This window comes from Sinocyclocheilus grahami, unplaced genomic scaffold (assembly GCF_001515645.1).
Source record: "Sinocyclocheilus grahami isolate Dianchi unplaced genomic scaffold, SAMN03320097.WGS_v1.1 scaffold5384.1, whole genome shotgun sequence".
NCBI lineage: Eukaryota > Metazoa > Chordata > Actinopteri > Cypriniformes > Cyprinidae > Sinocyclocheilus > Sinocyclocheilus grahami.
The window spans coordinates 7446-8333 of NW_015510087.1; positions in this window are offsets into that span (position 1 = coordinate 7446).

An 888-nucleotide genomic window follows, 5' to 3' on the forward strand; every position below is an offset into this window, starting at 1 on the left:
AATCCTTAAAGCTACAAAAGTTATTGATTTCCTCTTTTTTTCTTTGATTAACAGTCATCACAGCAGCTGTGTTATTAGGTTATTTTGGCTGCTTTAAGAGCTGCTGCTGCTGAGCATGACGTGGATCTGACACGCATCGTATTTTCTCAAAACTCTTTACCTTTCTGACCCTCTTCAGGTCTTAAAGTCACTGCTAATGGGCTAATACTAATGCGCTAATTTTGACAGCAATAATTTTCATGTTTTTTTTTTTTTTATAAAAATATTATTTATTACAATAAAACCCAAGTGTAAATTTTGTGTGTGCCAAATCATTTCATAAATGAGCAGTCAAGTACACCATATGCCCTCTTTTTCCTGGACATGTCCTGGCCCGGGCAGGATTTTGTAATTGCCTACAATGTGTGGGATTTTGGAAAACAAAGCCAAAACCAGGACATTTTAGGCAATTTTGAAATCCCGACAAGGACATGTCCTGGAAAAAGAGGATGTATGGTCACCCTACAAATAATAGTAACAGTCTCAACCTATTTATTTAGACTCAGACATGACTAAAAATAATGGTTCATAGAAATAACCTATAAGTTTGCGACTAATTTGTGACTATTTTGAACAATTCATTAAAACAGCACCAGTTCATAAGAGCCATTCGTTCGTGAAGCGGACTACAATGGGTGCGCCAAATGTTTTCAAATGAAACAGCTGAAAGATGTGTCTTTTTATTGTCTTTGTTGTATTTTTGTGGCACCTAGTCTTAGATAAAGTATAGCATGCCACACTGTGACATGTCAACAACCCTTTTATTGGTGTTGATGTAGATGTATGCATTGGCGCTGATGTGTAGCTGGTACCTGGCCGTCCTCTGCCTCCTCAGGTGTGGCGGGGCAG